The following is a 20,613-nucleotide window of genomic DNA, read 5'->3' as shown; positions in this document are numbered from 1 at the left end:
TCCAGCAGCCTGGGCGACACAGTGAGACCCTGTCTCAATAAAAGAAAAAAATACAACAGGAAGATTAGCAGGACGAAGTGCAGTCCCTGCTGCCTCAGTGGGTCCCAGGGCCATACCTGACATTTATGATCTCTTTCCTCTACTGACTATTCTGGATTCCCTGCACCGGGGACCTGCACTTCTGCTGGTCTCGGTGACTTGCCTGGTGGGGTGACGCAAACTTCATCCCTGAGGTGTCTGAGCCCCTGGTCACCACACCCTGTGAGACCATGGTTGCTGCAGTTGCCCGTTCAGACTTATCACCATACCAAGCACTAGGAGGGGCTGCAGCAAATTCCTCAGTCTTCAGACAAACTCCTTCCTGCTCCTCTCACCTGGCAGCACGCAACCACCCTCACCAAATGCCACCTACTAACTGGAATCCTTAACATGTCCCCATTGAAGCATTCCCCTTCCCCAACGGGAAATAACACCTCTAGTCCAAGCAGAGCGAGAAGTCGTGGAGATGGGAAACTCATTCGCCAGGGAGTCCTGGGGATGATGGAGTGGCCATTGGTTCAAAGTATAGATCGCACCTTCCAACTCAGTGTCCCAGTGCCCTAGGGTGTCTTCCCCAACCTGGTGTCTTCCCCAAACATTCCACCCGGCCAGCAGATGCTTAGATGGACACCCTAGTGGGTCCTGCGGTCCTGCCCGTCGTCACAACTCTTTTGCTGTAATTTGACTCTCTCAGTTCAAGGCCATGTTGTTAGCAATCCCATAATGGCAAACTGGACACTCTCTGAGCCCACAGACAGAGTGCTAGCCGGAGCCCTGCAGTCAGGCAAGGTAAATTCATACCTAGAGTATGGGTCAATTCTGGTCCAGATGGCTCGCTGCTCTCTCCAGTGTAGGGGGATTAAGTGCAATCAAGCTGCTGCCACATAACGAGTTGGTCTCCTCCAGGGACAACACCATGGTGAGGGCCTAGCGTTAGTCTCTGCTGCTGAATTCGCAGGTGTTTAGCCAAAGCTGGATTAGCCTTCGTGAGCCAGACTCCAGGCACGGATGGAGTGAACCCACGCACGGCCTCCCACCCCGCCACGATGGCGACTCCCCGCACACACTCATTGTGCAAGCGCAGAGGTGGCTGTGGGTAGAGGCTGGCTGAGCTCTGCTGGCTGAGTCACCTTTTCTATCTGGTTCTTCAGTGCTTCATCTGCAGTTGATAATTTCAGCGGGCCAGGGGTTGACGTGAAGCAATGTGCTCACTCCCATTTGCTCATTCCCGTCACTCTTTCCCAGGCCATTTTTTTCTGATCTTCCAATCTCGTTCCTTCCAAGTCTCTGACGAACCAGCCCAATCACTTACCATTGCGCAGAGTCTGTGTACATCCTTACCTGAGTGGATAACCAGGTGCTTGCCTGAAGCTCTGCTGGCTGGACCGGCCTGGAGTGAGGCAGCATCCATTTTTTATTCGCTCCAATATATCAAGCCAATGAATGAGGCCCAGAGGATCCCAGCCTCTGTCAGCCAGGTGAGCTGTGAGCTGAGAGAGGCAGCAATGCACCGGAGATGGGTGACGTGGGGTCTGGGCCACCTGTTTGTGTAACCTGTGTATACCATTAGGACCTGCTCAGGCATGTTGCTGGCTGTTCCATTTTCATCATTCAGTGGATTGTTGTCATTATGGCTAAACACTCTGACTTGGCAAGCCTGGTAATGCCCAGCTCAAGATGGGCAGCTCTACCACGGAGTCACTGTTGTCCCATGTCAGGCATGAGTGTCTGTCTAGGAACTACTTTTCAATGGTGACCAATTCTCTGCTGCTGCCAGTATTGCCCGGTTCTTGTGTCCACGCCGTGAATCCCCTATCCATTCTTTCCAGATGCTTTCCACAGCATCCTTCTCTACCATGGGCAGCTCTGGTACCACAGGATATGAAGAGATGTGGCCCAAGTGGCAGAGTTCCTTATCTGGCACATGAACCTTCTAGAGAGAGAGCCATTTCTTGCTCTCAGATCCAACAAAACTGGCAGTCTCCAAGTTATCTGATAAAGAGGTTGGAGCAGTATTCCCAAGTGTGCCATGACAAGGGATCATCTCCAAAGTCCCAACAGGCTTACCAAGATCTGTGCCTTTTCCTTAGTGGTAGAAGACACAAGATGACGTAACTCATCCTTTACTTTGGAAGGAATGTCTCAGAATGACCCACACCACTGGATTTTTTTTTTTTTTTTTGAGTCTCGATTTGCTCCCCAGGCTGGAGTGCAGTGGTGTGCTCATAGCTCACTGCAGCCTCAACTTCCCAGGCTCAAGTGATCCTCCCACCTCAGCCTCTGTAGTAGCTGGGATCACAGGTGCACGCTACCATGCCCAGCTAATTTTTAAAATTTTTTGTAGAAATGGGGTCTCTCTATGTTGTCCAAGCTGGTCTTGACCTCCTGGGCTCAAGCAATTCTCCTGCCTCAGCCTCCTGAGTAGCTGGAACCACAGGCATGCACCACCACATGCAGCTACTTAAAAACATTTTTTTAGACATGGAGTCTTGCTATATTGCCTAGCATGGACCCCTGGATCTTTACTGAGATAGCAGACCCTTGAGCCACTCTAGGGCTTATCTCCCACTCTCTGCAATGCATGGGTGCCTTACAAGGGCATGTAGGGTATGTTCCACTTCCTGCTTACCAGGTCTGGTTAGCATGACATCTTCAATGTAGCATCCCGATGTGATGTTCTGTGGGATGTCCAGATGACTAAGGTCCTTGTAAATGTGTAATGCTGCTCTTCCAGGTAAGTTCAAATCAGTTTAGATACATCTTCCTATAGGGTTTCAGAGGGTACACACACCAGATCAACAGCTTTACACCGAATTCCAAGGCTGTGCTGATCTGTTCTACGGAAGACGTTGTACGTGGCACAACAGCAGCACTTGGGGCTCCCATGCAGTCAGGTTTACAAGAGTCCATCATCATCTGCTATGATTCAGATGACTTTTTCAAGGGCTGTACTGGCTAATTAAAGAGGGATATAATGGGGACTACCCTCTTTGCATTCTGTAAGTGAATAAGGGTAACACTCATCTCTCTCATAATGCTCAGACTTAGTATTGCTTCTGGTTTTCCATCTTGTTAAGTGTCTCCAACCTAAACATGCGCTCAGAGACTGAAGAAATGGCCACAGATGGTTCTCCAGACTCACTAGCTTCCTGAAAGGTAGACTTGGGCCAGAACTTCATTTATCACATGGCTTCTGTAGACCCTACTCTAATGGGGGTGGTCACGATGGTATTTTGGGTTCCTGGTACCAGTGTCAGATCTGACCTGTATCCACCAGCCCTTGAGAGGTCTGGGCATCACACTTCCCCCCTACAAAAGCTATTCTGATAAATAAGCAGAGCAGAGGGATTGGGAGAATCCTACTATGTGGGCTTTCAGGATCCTTCCTCAAGAAGACCTTTCTTTCCTTCAATCTACGGGCTCTGAGTCTGAGAAGTGGTGCAAATCTAGAAGTTGGGGGAGAGATAATAATGCTTCCATTGAGGTGGCTGGCCTCAGCCTTCTGATCACACATTCTTATCCTTTTTTGGTTACGTAAGTCAAATAAGCACACTGGCTGCCCATCTACCCTGCCTCTAGAAAAAACACAGCCTTTTTTTTTTTTTTTTTTTTTTGTTTTTCTAGATGGAGTCTCACTCTGTTGCCAGGCTGGAGTGCAGTGGCACGATCTCAGCTCACTGCAACCTCCACCTCCCAGGTTCAAGCAATTCTCCTGCCTCAGCCTCCCGAGTAGCTGGGATTATAGGCATGTACCACCACACTCAGCTAATTTTTGTATTTTTAGTAGAGATGGGGTTTCACCACGTTGGCCAGGATGGTCTCGATCTCCTGACTTCGTGATCCACCTGCCTTGACCTCCCAAAGTGCTGGAATCACAGGCATGAGCCACTGCACCCGGCCAGAACACAGCCTATTATTCATTACCACAGAGCCTTGCATGTCAGGCTCCTGGTGATCTTTCCACCCTCACTGCCCATTTTGGTAACGACATCGTCTTGCCTCTGAGGGTTAAAAGTGGCCTCTGTTGTTTTGGGATCCTCTCTTCTCCACGGACACTAGGGAGGTCAGTTCTATAGCAGCCTCCTGTCATCAATCCTGTCCTGCAGATGATGACCACAACCAGACTTGGCAACACCACCGGGGCTTCCTTCACTAGTGCGTGTCTTACAGTCTTCACAAGCAGAGTCTTCTGGGACTCCCTGAGAACATACAGAGGGAGTAAGTTCTCCAGTCTTCCATTGTAACTTCATTGTAACACGTGCACCTTCTGAGCCATTTGATCCCTTTCTTGATCAAAATCTGCCAAGGTAACTCCCTCATTTCTTCCTCATCTACTGCAGGCCATTGTTGTTGCTAAATCTCAAGATGGCAGCCCAGTAGAGCATTAGGGGCAGCTCAAGCTGCCCTTGTCATGATGAAGACTCCTGAGTCACGGGACGGTGCCCCTCATCAGTAAATTCTTCCCTACCTGGCCTGCTATTCCACCCCTAATCTCACCCAACACACTCCATCCACTCCCAGGCATGTGCTTCCAGGTTTGTAGGTGCACATTAGCAGGAACCTGCAGTTCCCCTCCCTCTCTTCCCTCTCCTCTACTCTTGTATTTGGCCACAGCCAGGCAAGCCTTCCCAGCTGGCCATGCAGACACTTGACCATCCATACAATCTCTGTGCTGCAGGTGGGATTGTTCTAGCCCACCTTTCATGAAGGAGGCAGCCTCTCAGGGGTTCCAGGCTTACAGGGAGGAGGTGGCTGTCGTTCCATCTCTTCCCTTCCCATGGGCTCCAAGCCTTATTTCCCATCCCCATGGGACTCTTAAAACCAAGACCTCCGTTCAGTTCCACAAAAACCCTTTGCTCCTAATTGCTCAGGCTTTCTCTTCCATTCTCTGTTTGTTCCATGGAGTATTTCTTTTACGTTCTTGTAAGCCCAGCTATGCATTTCAAAGAATATCTGTGGTATTTAATCTAGCATGTTTACAGGCTTCATCGTTTTCATTGTTGTTGCTATTGTTTTCATAATATTGAGTCCTTGATATTGTAGGAAGCAGAACTCCTTGTGGTTTCTCTTTGCTTTTAGCTTCTATCACAAAAAAGTCACTTTCTGTTACAGAACAAATTGAACCGTGGTTTCCGTGCTAGCATGTTCCAAACAATTAAAGTACTTCTTGCCTCTTTCCACCCCCGGAACTTTGGGGGAATTAATTTGGGAGTTGGGAGCAGGTTGAAATTTGTAGTGGGAGGGTCGTATTAATGTAGGATAAAATCACTGTGATGTGGGGCAGGGCACATCCTACTGAGCCCTCCCAACGCCCACATAGAGTCTGCTTTCGATTGGTACTTTATCTTTATTTATTATATCTATTTATAAATATTTAGTTTTGTTTTCTTCTAGGTCTTTGCAGTTCATTTTTCCCCTCCTTTGACACATGTGCAATCTATTTTTGTGTGTGGAATGAGGTATGAATCCAACTTTCCTCCCCCATATGGCCGGTGAATAGTCCTGGTTCTACTTCTGAAGACACTCCTGCTCTTGCCCACTGAGTATGACACATCCATTATTTCTGGGCAGGCGGTTCTGTTCCACTGACCGGCTGTTCATCCATGCATGGAATCAGTAGGAGTGTGTTTGGCTGCAAGTAGGAGAAAAAGAACCCCCAACCAGCTACGCCTTAGACAGGTGGTGGGTCTCTTTTTCGTGTGTAGCTTTGAATCCAGAATGGACAGTTTCTGGCATTGGTTCAGTTACCTAACGTGCCACCAGGGACCACACCCTCCCCTTCTCTCTTTCCATCCATGTCATAACCATGTCTGTCACCTCCTGGGTCACCTCCTGGGTACAGATGGCCACTGTAGCACCAGGCCTCTCCTCTGCTCTCGGGACAACAGAACAAAGCATGCCAGCAGCATCTGCCCTTTCACTGGGAGTGTGAGGTTTTCTAGAGCCCCAGTCGACTTCTGTTCATGCCTTCTTGGCCAGCACCAAGGCGCATTCTGCTTCCTCCAATTGTAGGGAAAGCTGAAAAAGTGGGTAACTGGACTGTCCTAAGTGACTTAGAGCAATGGTGATTACCTTGGGCTGGGTGTGAAGGCAGGAGCTCCGGTCTGAACCGCTGTAGCGTTGCCCTGAGAGAATATTGTGCCTCATGGGTACTTGTGCAGGAAAAACCAAACCAAAGCCAGAATTCCTGGATGTGGCTATTTTCCCACAGGGCTTGCATTCCGCTGGTGGGGGGTGTGACACACCCAACCTCCCCCAGCAGGACTGGATGATCTGTTTAAACCACACTCCACTTGACTCCACAGGAGAAGGTGGAGAGCACGATGTGCCTTGGGGACCCCAACTGAGTGGGGTGGGCAGCAGGGGGTGGTATACAGAATGACACTTGTGATATTACCATACCATAAGAAATCTATATTTGGTCTCTGCTCCTGGTTCTTGGCACACAGCCTCTAAAACCCTTAGAATCTCTGGCGTGGTAAGAGTGCCTTTAGTATGCTCATCAGATGACTGGTGGCTGGGGGCCCCTAGGTAGCCTTAGGATGGGACTGGTCACCAGAAAGACCAAGGCAGGACTAGCCAGCCCCACCTCCCGACCTCCAGGGAGGGGAGAGGGGCTGAATGTGGAGTTGATCACCAATGGCCAATGACGCAATCAATTCCACCTACATAGTGAAGCTTCCATAAAACCCAAAAAGACTGGGTTTGGAGAGCTTCCGGTTTGCTGAACACATGGTGGTGTCCTGAGAATGGCGCCCGGGTAGGGTGTGGAAGCTCCGCAGCCCCCCTCACAGCCCTGCCCCATGTGCCCCCCTCCATCTCACAGTTCATCTGTGTCCTTTGTAATCTTCTTCACAATAAACTATAACTGTAGGTGTCTCCCCGAATTCTGTGAGCAGTCCTAGCCAGTGAATGAACCTGAGGAAGAGGTTGTGGGGACCCTGACTTAGAGCTGATTGGTCAGAAGCACAAGTCACCACCTGGGGCCTGTGATTGGCATCAGAAGTGGGGGCAGTCTTGTGGGACTGAACCCTCACCCTGTGAAAATTGATGCTAACTGCAGGTAGGTGGTGTCAGAACTGGGTTAAATTATAGGACACCCTGCTGGTGCCCCCTGAGAGCCACCACCCCCCGCACATCTGGGCACAGGCATATTCTGTGTTGAGTGGTGCGGGATGTTCAGGAGTGGGGAAACGCTCTGCTATTTCCTGTATCTTACACAGCAGCTCACGCCCTGCCGAGGCTGTAAAAATTCCCCACCTGTGTAGTGGCTTAAGAGCAGCACTGACTTACTATCTTACAGTTCTGGGGGTCAGAAGTCTGAAGTGGGTCTCACTGGGCTCAGATGAAGGCGGCAGTGGGGCCAGTTCTTTCTGGAAGCTCTGGGGGTCCCAGCTACTGGAAGCCTCTCCTCCGTCTTCAAAGCCGGCAGCCTCGCATCTGCCAGTCTCTCAGCTTCCGTCTGCACATCAGCTTCTCTCTTTGGAGGACCCCTGTGATACCTTCCAGCCCCTCAGGATCATCCCCCACCTCCAGATCCTGAACTCGGTTTCAGCTGCAAAGTCCCTTTTGCATATAAGGTAACACTCACAGGTTCCGTGGGTTAGGACCAAGCTGTTCTCCATGTTGTCCCAGGTGAGAGGCAACGGCGGATTCTCCCTGCAAACGGAAACCGAACACAGGGTGAATGGTCCCAGTCTAGGAAACCAAGAGACTCAAGCATAACCAATGAGAAACTGCCAAGTAACCTCTAACTAGGGACTTTCCACTTTAATTAACCAAATGTTTTCTTTGTCTGGCTCTTGCAAGCCTCTTATAAAAGTTTCCCCTTCATGGCCCCTTGGCGGAGTCCTGAGTAGCTCTAGATCCAGTGCTGCTCGATTCATGAACTGCTGACTGTTCAAATAAACTTATTGGAAATTTTAATGTGCTCAAGTTTGTCTTTTAACACACCCAGCAGGAATGAGTGTGGATGTCTCCCAAGACATTATTCCATGAGTGTCGAGATCAGCTTTACTTAAGAGAGCCTTGAACTGGAATCACCCTAATGAAATCTTGTAACAGCTCTGAACACTGAAGCACGGGGGAGCTTCCTGGCTGGTGAGCACATGGATGTCCCAGGTAGCTGAGCTGCCTGGTTCTCTAGAGAGAAGGCAGGAGGCTCGGGGTTCAGGATCCCCCCGACCTTGTCCCACACATCTCTGCATCTGGCCAGCGCCGATCTGTATATTTTATAATAAAACTGTTATTGTAAGTACAGTGCTTCCCTGGGTTATGTGAGTTGTTGCAGCAATTTATTGAACCTGAGGGGTTTGTGGGAACTCCTGAATTTGTAGCCAGTCAAAAGTGCCAGTGGCCTGGGGACCCCTGAACTTGCTGCTGGTATCTGAAGTGGGGGCCGTCGTGCTGGGAACCGCGTCCTCAAGCCCGTGGAGTCTGACACTAACTCTAGGCAGCTGTCAGAACTGAATTACCATCCGCCAGTTGGGGTTGAAACAGAATATTCAGAAATCCCATGTAGCTGAGCAGAAACGTGCTTGAGAAGGGAACCCCACATCTGTTTAGAAAACGGTTTTAACACAGAGACATCCAGAATCAAGTATAGCAATGATGAAGTAGATCAAAATGACAGCATTTATATTTTTGTGCTAAGTTCAGAAATATACATCTTTGGCATTTTAAGAACTTACAAAGTTTAAGAGGATTTGGCATATTTGAGTCTTCACATCAGACGTGTGATTCTAATTTTAAATGTGCTCTTGAGTCATGGATTTCGGAGTCCTTTCAGCAACCCATGAGCTCAACCCATGATCCCTTCAACCAACTAGCCTGACACCAACAATCATCTTCTGTGGCTGCAGGTTGAAATCTTACCAAGTTGGTAAACAGTTTTTGAATATTTAAAAATCACCATAATTATACATTTAATGTATTTGATTTATAAGCATCACGTAAAGACTTGGGAAGATTTGTTAGTCAGATAATTGAAAAACTTAGAAAATGGAATATAATAAATTTTGATTGCAGCTTAAAATGTTTAAAGGAATTTAAATTAACTAAGTAGGTAAATAATACAAACATTAATTAAATTCCTCCTTATAAATGATGATTGAAATTTGCTGGATCTATTCACAGAATAAGATTTGTAAGTTGCATTTGAAAGCTCACGGAGGACAGGTTGAGGAACGGGCAGTTACTGTTCAATAGGTATAGAGTTTCAGTTATACGAGGCGTAAAGTTCCAGAGATGCACACAGCACAGGGCCCACAGTTAACAGTACCACACTGTACACTTAGAAGCTTATGGAGAGAGTCGATCTTGTGTTAAGTGTTCTTACCACAATTTTTATAAAAGCAATAGAGTTAAAAGTTCAAGGAAGAATTAGGCCTTAAAATCAACTTTACGGCCGGGCACAGTGGCTCAAGCTTGTAATCCCAGCACTTTGGGAGGCTGAGACGGGCGGATCACAAGGTCAGGAGATCGAGACCATCCTGGCTAACACGGTGAAACCCCGTCTCTACTAACAAAAAATATAAAACACTAGCCGGGCGAGGTGGCGGGCGCCTGTAGTCCCAGCTACTCGGGAGGCTGAGGCAGGAGTATGGCGTAAACCCAGGAGGCAGAGCTTGCAGTGAGCTGAGATCCGGCCATTGCGCTCCAGCCTGGGTGACAGAGCGAGACTCCGTCTAAAAAAAAAAAAAAAAAAAACTTTACTTATATTTATTTATTTGTTTATTTTTGAGACAGGATCTCGCTCTGTTGCCCAGGCTGGAGTAGAGTGGTGTGATCATGGCTCCATCAGCCTCCACCTCTCAGGCTCAAGCAATCCACCCACCTCAGCCTCCTGAGCATCTGGGACTACAAGTGCATGCCATCATGCCCGGCTAATTTTTATATTTTTTTGCGAGACGGGGTTTCACCATGTTGTCCAGACTGGTCTTGACCTCCTGGGCTCAAGTGATCCTCTCACCTCGGCCTCCCAAAGTACTGGGATTACAGGTGCGAGCCACCGAGCCTGGCCTAAAAAACAACTTTAAAAACCAAACTATTTCTGAAGTCTTTTTCCTCCTCAAAGGCTGCCTTCAAGAACACTCAAAAAAATCACTGGAGCTGGACCAGAAGGAGGCTGGAATAAGGTGGATCCAGCTGTCACCTGCCTAGATGAGGCCCACAACAAATGGGACGGTAGGCACAGCAGGCGGTAGCCTCGAGGGCTCAGTAGGAGCCCTGGACCCAGGCTCCCAGCATTGAACACATCCCCAAACTCAGGGACAGGCTGAGGGAGCTCAGAGAGAACAGAGGATGAAATTGTGGATGGAGATAAATTACAAGCACAAGCAAAACAGGCTGTATTTATTTCTCACTTGAGGTTGTGGCCCGAGAATGGATCCACCTTGTTTCCTCCCAGGGACTGGAGGGGAACTGAAGGGCAGCTACGAGGTGCATCTCGCAGGCCAGAGAGGCACTCAGTGCTGGGTAAGCAGCGAACCCTGTGTCTCTTCCCCTCCTTTCCCTTTATTTCCTTTCTTCTTCTTTGCTTTTTAGGCTTTTTGCTGTTTTCTTGCTACCTCCTCCTCCCTGCATCTTGCTGGTTGCACTGCTGCGGAGTCTGGGGCCAGCACGTCCGTCGTCCCCCAAACATGTGGGTATTTGCCCATCATGACTCCCCCAAGCCCCAGCTACCACGGAGGCCTAGGGCGGGGGTCTGATCCCCGCGGGGGCCCTCCGCACAGTGCTCAGGCACTTCCTTGTCAGCGACAGCTGCGGAACCAATGGAGAAATCACCATGACCTCGGCTAAGCCCCTCTCTGGAGATGGGTGGGTCTCACCAGGGCCCCATCTGGGAAAACAAAATAGTCCCATTGACGACTCTGTCCTCGGCACCCAAAGCCAGAGCCTGGGATGGGAGAGAGCGGGGTGGGGCTGTCTCAGACATGGGGCCTCTGGAAAACACCGTTCAGATGCCGAACCCCGGGAGCTTAGGACTTGCCCAAGCACTCTGAGACCCGACTGTTGCTATAGGCTGTGTGACGGTCCCCACGGTGGCCTCAACCAGCCCAGCCCACAGCATTGGAAAGGACCACTTTTCTCATTTCCCTTTTGATCTTACTCTGAAAGTGAAACTTTAAAAGAAATGGGACTTTATTCTTGTGCTTATCACCTGGGTCTGCCACAGAGTACTCACCTTCAGCCAGCAGCTCTGGACCTGGAGATGCTCCCCAAAGCAGCCCTCAGGACAGTCTGCAGTGCCCTGGGGTCACCAAAGCATCCCAGCCACTGTGCCTCACAGCCTCTGTGAACACGAGCCACGACAGCCCAACCACCCGGCTCTTCAGAGCTTCTTGCCTGTTTGGCGTTGCCCTCTGTGATTGGCAGAAGAATGCCTCCCAAAGATGTTCAGGTCCTAATCCCTGGAACCTTATATGGCAACAGAGACTTTGCAGATGTGATTAAGTTCAGGTTCTTGAGATTAAGGGAGATTATCCCGCATTATCTGAGAGGTCCCTAAATGTAATCACAAGTGTCCTTCTGAGAGGGAGGTGGAGGGAGATTTGGTGAAAGACGGGCACTGAGCACTGAAGCCAGGAGCATGACTTGGAAGCCGGAGGAGGTGAGGATAGGCTCTTCCCAGAGCCTCTGGAGGGTGCAAGTCCCTGCCGCCACCTTGGTGTCAGCCCAGGGAGGCTGATTTTGGACTCTTGGATTCAAGACTGTTAGAGAATAAAGGTGTGTGATTTTAAGCCACCGCATTGGTGGTTATTGTTACAGCAGCTGCAGGAAGAAGACACACCTGCCCAGGGCCCCTCCTTGCTCTCGGCTCACCTGGATACCTGAGCTCCTCCGCCGGGACCCATGGCCTCTGCTGACCTCCCGGACCCAGCCATCATCTTCCCTGGCACGCTGCTGACACCTCACCATCTGGTGGAGAACTTCTGGGCATCTGTCTCTGAACTTGACAATGACACTGCTCCCACCCCCAACGCCAAGCAAAGTTATCACAGTGCCCTCTTGGGGGTCTTCATCCTCCTGGACTCACATCAGCCAGAGAAATCCTGGTTATTCCTGAATCTACAGCGATAGTTTTTACACAAGCAAGGGTCAGGTGCTGGTGCAGGACACGAAGCCTGTGGCCAGACGGTGCACAACAGAAACCTTTTACTCCACCATTGCCACTGAGATGTGAGTCCCCACCATGCCCCACAGACTGTAGCTGCTTGAATATCTCCCAGGCCCTTCATGCAGGGGAGGGTGTCCTCTGCTGCCTTCCATACAGGTCTGTCTCCTGGGACACAGTGCGGGTGTGGAAGGATGCAGAGTGTTTCTGGAGGTGAAAATGGAAGGCATCCGGCACCAAAATTATTTACTCATTCACTCAACAAACATTAATTGGCATCCATGCAAGCCTAGCTCTGTTCTCTTAGGAAGAGACATGGTGGGTCAAAGCATGAGCCTTGGAGGCCAGTGACCTGGACTCAAATCTTGGCTTGACCACCTTCCGGCTGTGTGATGTTGGGCAAATTACTTGGCCTCTCGGTGCCTCAAGTAATTGTAGTACCAACTTGCTGCCCTCCACCAAGGTAGGAGGAAGACATGCGATGAGGTGGGAATGACACTGAGCATAGCGCGTGGCATGTAGCAGGCACAGGCCCACTCAGCAAAGGGCAACAAGAGCCACAGCAGGAGAGGCAATGTGGGAATCAGTAGGATTTAAGGAGAGATGGGTGCCCCAGACTTGAAGGACAGCAAGTAATTCTGGAAGGACCAAAAGCATCAGTGAGGGGCAGGGCCAGCAAGAATTTAACTTACAAGAAAGGCAGTGAAGACAAAGGGAAGAGAAGGGCTGGCCGTGGCGCGGCCTCTCTGAGACAGATCACAGAGGGAAGTGGCCCAGATCTCCTCTCCTGCTCCCTCCACAGAAGATCCGTGTCCCCTGCCATTTCAGTGGGGCCTGGTGTGTGATTCTCGGGACTTGAAGCAGTTGCCATAGGCCCTGCTCACAGGTGGGCAGCTGGTGGGAGGACTTGCAAGCAGCCAGCTGTCTGGCAGTTGAGCTTCCCCTGGCCCTGTGTCAAGCTGTGGGCTCTGTTCTCTGCTCCTGGTCTTGCAGCAAATGCCATTTCTGTGACCAGGTCAGGGAGGCTTTTGGCGCTGAACGGGGAGCTCCCTGCTGGCTGCTGTCATGGGCAGCACCTTCCGCAGTCACTGCTGGCTGTGCTTCCTGGTGGAAGTGGCTGAGACTAGCATGAGAATGAACTTAGGTCTCTTCTGTAAGGCTGCAGGAGGGAATCCCCCAGGGTCCGACATCAGGGCTGCCAGCCTTTTTCTTTGCCCACTGTCTTATCTGCTTTCTGCTGCTATGACAGAGTACCTGAGACTGGGTGATTTATAAAAACAGAAATTCATTTCTCCCAGTTCTGGAGGTTGGGAAGTCCAGTACCAAGGTGTGGGCATCTGGTGAGGGCTTTCATGCTGCATCACCTATGGCAGAAGGTGGAAGGGCAAGAGAGCTTGGGGGAAAGAGAGGAGCACCAAGGGCTAGTCCTGCTTTATAACAAACCACTCTTGAGATAACAATCCCACTCCCATGATAACAGGATTAATCCATTCATGAGGGTGGGACCCTATGACCCGAATACCTCTTAAAGGCTCCACCTCCCAATACCTTCACAGTGGCAATTAAATTTCAACACGAGTTTTGGAGAGGACATTCAGACCCTAGCACCCACCTCTCCTGGTGTGGCCTTCTTCTGCAGCTTCCCTGCTGTGGTGGAGTGTATTGCAAACTGGGCCAGGTTGTCACAATGGCCATCACCACCTGTCACTTCCCATGGGCCTCATACTGCTAGAGTCCTGAACTACTGTACCCCAGACTGGCACCTCTTGTACCTCACCATTCCCATTCCCCATGGCTGCCCTCTTCCTGTACTCTTGGCAAGTGTGGTCTGGGTTCCCATGGTGGCTCAGCAGTGCCTGGTGTTGGACTTTGGGGAGACAGCCCAACATTTCCCAACAAACCCCACAGGCCAAGCCAATTCACATCACGGTTATGCTGAAGTTCACAGGAAACCAGATGTGTCTGTGTGACTGCCTCCAATTCAGAAGTCTCTAAGTAATGCCAGACAATTTGCTGGGATATGGGAAGAAATATCAACTTCCATTTACATTTATTTTTAGCTCATTCTTTTATATTGCCATTCTTTAAATATCTTTTATACTTAATATATTAGAACAGGGTTATAAGTATATAATTATAAAGAAATAAACATAAAATGGTAGTATAACGCTTCAAAATCTTTAGATATGATGACAACTAGTAAAGAAAGTTTTCCCACCATTAATCGAATTGATGAGCATTTATTGATCATCTACCGTGTGCAAAGAACTGTGCTAATTGCTGTGGGAATATTTTACAAAGAGAGAAAGCACTGTAGTCTTTAGCAGAGAGCAGAGAAGTGCCGAGTCTGAATAACCAACTGGGAGAATATTTGTAACTCATATCTCAGACAGGACTATAAGGAACATCCACAAATCAACAAGACAATGGCCATCAGCCTAATGTGGGGAGGGTAGAATGGGCAGAAGAGATTCACAAAGCGAGCTGTTACACAGCCAAAAAATGCCCACTCATCAGAGGAGAGCTGCATGAGGCGAGGATGCTGACAGGCCAGTTTGCAGAATCACACCCCCACATACACACAAGCTGGCCACTCATCTGGGAATTGACTGATAAATATCCTCACCTGTAAAAAATGAATTACATCCATCCATAGGGGGGAGTATTACTCAGGCTTAAAGAAGAGTCAGGACACCCTGTATGTGCTGATATGAAATGAGTTCCAAGAAATATTGTTAGTGGAAATGGCCAGGGGCTATGATTTGTAAACAAAAGGAAGAAAAAAGAATACGCACACACACACACACACACACAGAGAGACTGGGAGACATATCCTTGGAAGGCAGGTGCAGAAGGAGAGGAGGGACCAGCACCTTGGCCAGGTTGGGGGGTGAGCTGGGACAGGCCTGGCTGAGACTGGGAGAGCCCAGCCCCAGGTCTTCATGGAGCTGTGCCAGCCTCAGTTTTCTTGTTGGACATGAACACCACCCACCCCTTAAGCCCCTAGGGTGACTGATGTCAGGTTGACAAACCCAATAGCTCTTCCGTCACTCATTGGGGGGTCCTCTGGGAGCCGGGGTCCTCTGGGAGCCAGGGTCTCTGCTCAAAGCCTCACCTATGTCATCTTTAGGAAGCCTCACAACAGCTACCTTTTGCCTCTCAATTTCCAGGCACTGAAAGTGAGGCTTCTAGAGGTGAAATAATTGGCCCAGGTCACACAGTGACCTGGCTGTGTCCTTGCAAAGCCCTCCCCCAGGCTGTGTCCTTGCAAAGCCAAGCTTCGTGTTCCTTTCTTGTCACTGTGAAACAGCAAACCCAGCTGGTGCTGCACATGTCGTAAGGGCCCTGCTCACACAGCCCTTGTGCTCACCCGGGAGCACTGGTTCCTGAGAGCTGCTACCTCACATGCTGTCCTTGTCCCCCTGGGTAGGTGTTGGCTGCCCCCCTCCTTCCTTCCCATCCTGGGGAACAAACTGCCCCACCGATGGGGGCCCAGAGGCAACATGCTGGACGGCAACAGGGAGGGGGTTCCTGGCACTCAGAGGGGAGGCGAGGGCTGACACAGCCACAGAGGAGAAAAGTCCCCTGGTGCCCCTGAATCACCCTCACGAAAGTAGAAGAAATCCGCAACCACACCAGGCGGGCCATCAGGGCTCTAATACCGCCTGCTTCCACTTAGCTTGACGCCCTGACTCCACAGTATAGGGACTCCGACACACGGAGGCACGTCCACCAATAATCCAGGCGCCCACTCTAGCTAACACCTCCCACCTTCCCCTTAATTTCTTTTCTCCTTATTGCTGCTGGCAGGCAGCAAGACGGGAATTCAAGTATTCCTCTCTCTAAGGGAAGCAGGGATGCTGGGAGGCTTTAAATTGCCCTTTGGGGACAGCAGGCAGAAGGAGGAAGATTTACAAATGGATCACTCAGGAGACTGAGCCCCAGCCACGTTATGGAGTCACTCTCTCCACCACCCTCGCAGGGAAGGCTTTTGAAACTCAGCAGCCAGTCTGGGAACTGTCATCCCCAGGGAACATTCCCCAGGGAGAGGGAGGGCCGCCAAAGATCCTGGAGAAGGGGGCGAGGTTTGTAACTCCCCTGCTCTCTGCAGGCCTCTTAGTCATCTGGGGGGCAGTGGCGAGGCCTGTTAGCTGCATATCACAGGCAAAGCAGAGCATGGTGGCAGGAACCTAGAGAGGTGGCCAGAGCACAGGAGAGGCAGGAACCTAGAGAGGTGGCCAGAGCACAGGAGAGGCAGGAACCTAGAGAGGTGGCCAGAGCACAGGAGAGCAAAGGGATGGCAGAGATGTTGACCACAGACTGAGGCAGAAGAGTTGGGCTGTGATGACTGGGAGGGATGTCCTGGTGTATTCGCTAACTCACCTGTTCCATGATTTCATTCATTCATTCAACAGACATGTATTGGGTCCTTACAAATGATATGTCTGATTCAAAGACTAATACCCCCTTTCACCCCATGTATTTGCACACCCCATACAAGTCCATGGATGATCAGATAAAGTTATTGAGGTGAGCTCTTGAGTTGCTTACTCAAGCCTGCGCCCACTTTTTGGTGTGTACTTTCGTTTCAATACATCTTTGCTTTTGTTGCTTCAAAAATATTATTTTGTCTAAAACTAAAAAAAAAAAAAGTATCAAGTTAACTTTGAAACTTAGAAAGCTAAATAAAAAGAAAACACTATAATGAACAGAGATCACAGCCACTCAAAGCAAACAGATTTTATGATTTTCTGCAAACGTGACCTTTTGCAAGTTTCACCTTTTTTTTCCAGCTGTTTCAGGAGCTCTGATGAGCAGAGCCAAAAAAGCTCCACGCACCATGGTAGGCTGGAATTCCCAGGTAAGGAAGCAGATTTGGGGGCAGGAGTCAGGACACTGGGGAGGAAAGAAGGGACTTGGATGGGCAGGGGAGCAGCTGAACTGAGGTGGTTGCCAGAGAGGCCCCAGACCATCCTAAGGGAGCTCTGAGCTGGGATGACACTTCAGAGGTCCCTTCATGCCAGCTCTGAGCTGGGCTGGCTTTGGTCCTAAAGGAGGCAGCGGGGAGGGAACAGCAGCACAGACTACAAATGGTAAAGTGAGCCAAATGGCTCACCCCACTATTTCATTCCAGTCTCTGCTCAAATGCCACCTTTTCAGAGACTTCCCTTCACCACCTGCATTACAGGAATCCCCCAACCCCTCTTTTTTAAAATTTTTTATTTTATTTTATTTTTTGAGAGGAAGTCTCGCTCTGTCACCCAGGCTGGAGGGCAGTAGCACAATCTTGGCTCACTGCAACCTCCGCCTCCTGGGTTCAAGCGATTCTCCTGCCTCAGCCTCCCAAGTAGCTGAGACTATAAGTGTGCACCACCATGCCCGGCTAATTTTTGTATTTTAGTAGAGATGGGGTTTCACCATGTTGGTCAGGCACCCCAGCCTCTCTTGATCCCTTCTGCTCTGTCGTCCCCACCCTTGATTCCATCTTTGAGTATTTATTGCTTGTTGCCTCTCTTCTGCTGCAAGAATGATGACTCCGTGAGGCAGGGCTTTGTGTCATATCTCGGGGCCTGCTACACAGCATGCACTCGGGAAATGTCTGCAGCATGAATGAATGAATGAATGAACGAGAGTGTAAGGTTAGCCCCTGGCATTCTGCCTGCTCCCAGGGATGAGGACTGTGTGGGGAGACCTGAAGGACCATGATGAGTGTGACTCATCAACTGTCTCTATTTGTATCCAAAATGATTGTCTCTGCAGAAAATCCCAAGGACTTACAAAACAAACAGACAAATAAAAACCTTCCTGTAACATAAGGGTTTAGCAAGATCATAGATACAAGGTCAACATACAAAAGTCAATTGTATTTCTACACTAGAAATAAACAATTGAAAACTAAAAATTTAAGGTGTTATTAACTCCAAAAACTGAAATACTTGGGCATAAATCGAACAAAATATGTGCAGGTTATGTATGGTGAAACTATACAATACAGATGAAAGAAATCCAAGAAGACCTCAAGAAATGGGCAGAAGTACTGTGTGCATTGAATGAGGGCTCTGAGTGGTTAAGGTATCAGTTCTCCCAAGCCCTGGTCCCTTTCCTTTAATTTTGGCTAACCCAGAACCTCCCTGGAGGCCATGCACCTTCCTGGCTTCATCAGATGGCCATGAAACAGAAGTTCAGGGACAGAGGTTTTGGTTTATAATGACAATTGGACCTACTCTTTGGGAAAAAAAAAAATTCAAATCATAGGTAAGTATATAAAGCCAAAATTCAAGTTCTTTCTGAAAACTTCTCTCAGCTTATACTCACCACAGGAACCACTGCTAGCAACGAGGTCTCATAACAAGGCCTTAAGACAAGGACTCTGGAATCCAACTGTCTGGGTTCAAGTCCTGGCTCCATCATTCCTTGGCTATGTGACATTGGCAAATTTCTTTCCTTTTCTTTTTGAGACAGGGTCTCACTGCGTCGCCCAGGCTGGAGTGCAGTGGTGTCATCATAGCTAACTGCAGCCTCAAACTCCTGGGGTCCAAGCCATCCTCCTACCTCAAGCTAGGACTACAGGCATGTACCATCACGCCTAGCTACGGTTTATTTTTTTTTTAATTATTTTTAGTAGAGATGAAGTCATGCTATGTTGCCTAGGCTAGTCTCCTGGGCCTCAAGCAATCCTCCCTCCTCGGCCTCCCAGAGTGCTAGGATTACAGGCATGAGTCACCGTGCCTGGCCAGCTCAGCGAATTTCTTAACCTCTATGAGCCTTAGTTTTCTCTTGTGTAAATAAGGATTAAGTTTGATATCGATCATAAAGTTTGCATCATGTAAAAGCCCCAGTAGAAGTTAACTTTATTTATGAGGCTCTCACTATACACAAAAATTTGTCATTATTTTTACTACTGTGAAAATAAGCGAAGACCAACCAAATGAGAACAAGCAAAGCTGTTTGTTCAGAATTTGCTAGAGCCAGGGAGTCAATCACTGTCACTTGTTTGGCAGTGACTCAAAGGTGGCCGGGGAGTGAGGACGCCAGACAGTGGGAAAGGTGGCGGGCTTGGCTGTGCCCTGATGCGGCTGGCACGTGGGGAAGCTGTAGTGCCTCTTGGGAGTCTGGGTAGGGAGCAGGTTGGCTTTCTTTTCTTTTCTTTTCTTTTCTTTCTTTTCTTCTTTCTTTCTTTCTTTCTTTCTTTTTCTGAGACAGGTCTTCTTTTTGTTGTTGTTGTTTTGCTCTGTCACCCAGGCTGGAGCGCAGTGGCGCGATCTCTGCTCACTGCAACCTCCGCCTCCCAGGTTCAAGTGATTCTTCTGCCTCAGCCTCCTGAATAGCTGGGACTACAGACACATACCACCACGCCCAGTTAATTTTTGTATTTTTAGTAGAGATGGGGTTTCACCGTGCTAGCCAGGATGGTCTCGATCTCCTGACCTCGTGATCTGCCCGCCTCAGCCTCCCAAAGTGCTGGGATTACAGGCGTGAGCCACCGCGCCTGGCCAGCTTTCTTTAGTTGATCCTAAATTGAAAACTGTGACCAAAATTAGGGAAACTGGCAGTTGCCGGCCAAGTCCTGGCCATCTGGGACGTTGCTGTGGAGGCTGTGGCTTCCTGTGCTGGTTGTGGCAGGCAGTGAGGAGTTCCGTTTTCTCGTGTGATCTGCCCTTTGTCCATGTGTTCCTTCACTGTCACTATCCTCACTGCCCTGGGCTGGCCTTGGCACGCAGTGCTGGGGCACCCGAGGCCATCCTCAGCATGCCCCTAGCACAGGGTCACCCTCACTGGGCCCTGCAGGCTGTATGGCGAAATGGCAACCTGCTGCAGGCAAAGCAGGATCTGGCATGCCTGCCCTGTGTCACTGCAGCAGCCTCTACCTGCACCTGGTGGAGCCGGTGTGCTTGTCACCACCTGGCACCCACGTGAGGTGTGCAGGGTGGGTGGGGCAGGGGTCCTCAGTCTCACCCACCTCTTCGAGCTGCTTCCTAGATCGCTGGACCCTGGATTCCTACTATCTGGGTTCAAGTCCTGCCTCCATTGTTTATTCTGTACCTGTTGGTTTTCTCAGATTCCACAAAACCATCCACACAGACCCTTCTTCTTAGTGGGTGGGGTGGGCCGAGAAGCCACGCTGGTGGAGCCAGAGGTGGATGGGGGGCTGTGCAGAGGTGGAGAGAAGCCTCAGGCTGCTGTGGGGGTCTGGGCGTCTGGGGGTCTGCCCTACCCTGACAGAGGACCTGAGGCAACAGGAGGAGGAGGGTGGGGCAGAGCCTGGCACTGTCGTTCGCCCTGGGTGACATATACACCCTTCAGTGCCCAGGACTCCAGAGCAGGGGCCCAGCTCTCTTCTACCAGGTCCAGAGCCCAGGTGCCCCCTTCCCCAACCAGAGGCAGCAGGAGGCTGGGCCTGTAGCCAGAGGCGCCCAGAAGACCCCATCTGCCCCGGCCTCTCCTCTGGGTAAAAGCCC

Source organism: Colobus angolensis, unplaced genomic scaffold (genome assembly GCF_000951035.1).
Source record: "Colobus angolensis palliatus isolate OR3802 unplaced genomic scaffold, Cang.pa_1.0 Scaffold21, whole genome shotgun sequence".
NCBI classification, from domain to species: Eukaryota; Metazoa; Chordata; class Mammalia; order Primates; family Cercopithecidae; genus Colobus; species Colobus angolensis.
Note: the sequence above shows the minus strand (reverse complement) of the source record.